At 29.6% G+C, this 2,857-nt stretch overlaps 1 long non-coding RNA gene across 1 annotated transcript; it reads right to left on the bottom strand.

The window, feature by feature from the left end:
* Positions 1-2,252: 2,252 nt before the first annotated feature.
* LOC113380438 lies at positions 2,253-2,640 on the bottom strand. Its single transcript, XR_003367408.1, has 3 exons — positions 2,614-2,640; positions 2,411-2,465; positions 2,253-2,309 (listed from the first exon to the last, which is right to left on the bottom strand). It is a non-coding gene; the product is annotated as an uncharacterized LOC113380438 (long non-coding RNA).
* Positions 2,641-2,857: the final 217 nt, after the last annotated feature.

Below are 2,857 nucleotides of genomic sequence, written 5' to 3'. Positions count from 1 at the left end.
GCTAGTAATTTATAATATGATCATATTCATGAACACTTAAAATGTTGAATTTTTTGCTACCATATTCAAGTGATGCTAAGTAAGAGTCGATGATTATGTCATCTAACCACTCATTTTCATATAAAGTAAAAAAATTATTCAATTTAATGGCATATTTACCAAAAAATCCTATAGTATACAATATATCCCTATTATACATGAAGGTTTTATATAGAAATGCAAATCTATAGCTACGTTAACAATTATTGTTAGGATACAAACCTATTTTTAGATCTGTACTAGAGTCAGCAGAGTTATTTGATTAAGGAAAAGCATTTTTCCTACATCGGTAAAAATTGACCGGATTATTAGATTTTTTGTTCTATGTTTCCTTTACATCTCTAATATCTACTGTCGTGCTATGGCCCTTATTTAATTTTTCGGTTACTTTATTTACTGTGTTGGTTTTTTCATTTTTTTAAATATTGTTTTCCATGCTTAACTTTTTTTGACTTGCGTCATCAAATGTTCAATTGTATCTATGAAATGTGACGGTTTCATATATTTATTACCATGGCAGATACTGTTCTTTAATGTATTGAAAAATAATTCGACAGCAGTATTTGAATACAAATGTTTTCTGTCATTATCTAGCATTAGACCTGACCATAAAGGTATAATTGGAATATACCTGTCCTTTACATAATTTAGGAAACCTGGAAAGCAAAAACGATTAGTAAATCCTTCTTTCGGCATAATCTTTTCGGCTTCGCATTTAATATGAAGGAAATCTTTATAAAATAGACTATTTCGTAAAAGATCTCGACATGGTTCACGATCATTCATTTCTGAAACATCAGTATCAGTCAAGATTGTCTTGTGTGATACTGAGTCATTATTTTAAAATAGATTTATTTCCTTGATTGCTAAATCTATTTGTACATTATGATATTTGCTACCTAAAATCCACACAATATGAGTGAACATTTTTCGAGCATGGTTTAAATCTCTACATCTTTCACCCAAATGAAAAATAATTGACCTACAGCTAACGATATTATTTCCTGATTACCATTTGCAAATTCTTTTGCATGATATGACAGTCTCTTTGTGAAATGACTGCAACATAAATGCAATGTTGTTTTCTGTAAAAAATTTAAAACTAATTGTATACTTGGTTACAAAAGTAAATCTTTATTTCTTTAATTCTACAATATATTTATAATATACAAAATAAAATCCCGACTAGCAAGTGTACCGGTCAATTTGATATATAATAATCATATCAGTATATAAATCCCGCCTCTTATATAGGTAACAATTGATTATATAACAGGTACGTTTTTGTGACGATTTGCATGCGGTCGTATGCAGTTGTCTGCAGTCGTCTGCGGTCGTATGCAATCGTATATAGTTGTATGTGTACGAGATGGATCCCGTAACTAACTATTATCATTCAAATATATATATCACTTATTATTATAATCAAAGAAATTTGTATTATTGCAACCTTGGATTAATGCATGAATGCTTGCATAGCTGTGGTGTGTGGAAATTTGCTTTTTCGGTGAAATTGTCATTTCCCGTAACATCATAAGGACTAGATCCACATTGTCGTCGGGATAGAATTTATTTTTCTTCTTTTCTTCAGACTTTGCCTGACGCATGCAAACCTGTGAAGGTAGATTGTATACTTTACCAAAATTTTCATATGATTCAGGAAATTCTGTTATCATATCTTCGAACTGCTCAAGACGACATGCTGCCGGTTTTTGATGTTTAAGTTTTTTTTTTAAATCATCTCTGTCTTTTTCTCTTAGTTCCCTACACATAAGAATTGGATTAGTATCTGTACCATGATTAAGTATACCTTCAGGTATGATTAAAATTTCTTTAATCATTTTTTGATGAGGATCAAATTTAATGTGAGCATTAAATATCATGCAATTTCCAACATCCTTTTCCTCCTTTTGATTGCGATTTTTGGGACAATGAGCTCTAATATGAGCACTTTTTTTTATTTACTCGTGCATAGCGAAAGTTCAAATCGCAAGGATATATTGCAGCTTTCCTAAAACACTTTAAAAATGCTTCTTTATAAAATTTATTCATTTAACTGTACCATCTACAACATGGAATAAATCCTCAAATTGGAGATCTAAAGAAAATGGCTCATTTTTGTTCGGGATTTTGTCGGTAACACTCATTGATGAGTTATCGATTTTACTATATTCTAAAGCACTATTTGAATCATCAGAAAAATTGCCAATCATCGTGCTTGACAAAACATCCATTTTTGTAACAATATAAGATGGTACAAAGGAAATATTCTAAAAATAAAAAACTAAAATTTAATAAGGCTAAATTAGGATAAGTATAATTATGTAAAAAAATTATTTTGTATCTTATAAATATAATTAATATGCCTCACCTTAATATTGTTATATTATTAACTTGATAACTTGAAAAAGTTTCGCTATAACACCCTAAAACGAAAACATAAAAACTCGTTAAAATAATAATAAGTTATTAATAAATAATATGCCTCACCTTGATAGTGATCTTTATATTATATGTATTAATATTCAAGGCAAAATGCCTTGTGTATCTTATAAATATTATGCCTTGCCTTACCTTAATATATTATTCCGGTCCGCGTGAAAAAACTCTATCTTAATACTACTTCTGTATAATCTTGATTATAAACGCACTGAACGTACTAATTACACTAAATTAATAATATGATTAAATATAAACTATTATTGGAAATTATCAACTACGTTATAATATTATACCAATTGATACGTCTCAGCGCGTTCTCAAATTCCAAATGAGCTAGTCTCGCGACTGCAAGCCTGGCATGGAATCGCACACACAC

The sequence above is a fragment of the Ctenocephalides felis genome, unplaced genomic scaffold (assembly GCF_003426905.1).
Source record: "Ctenocephalides felis isolate EL2017-DRISC unplaced genomic scaffold, ASM342690v1 CF-g0.4_SCAFFOLD_02139, whole genome shotgun sequence".
In the NCBI taxonomy this organism is placed as follows: domain Eukaryota; kingdom Metazoa; phylum Arthropoda; class Insecta; order Siphonaptera; family Pulicidae; genus Ctenocephalides; species Ctenocephalides felis.
This window is presented reverse-complemented; position numbering and strand designations above follow the sequence as displayed.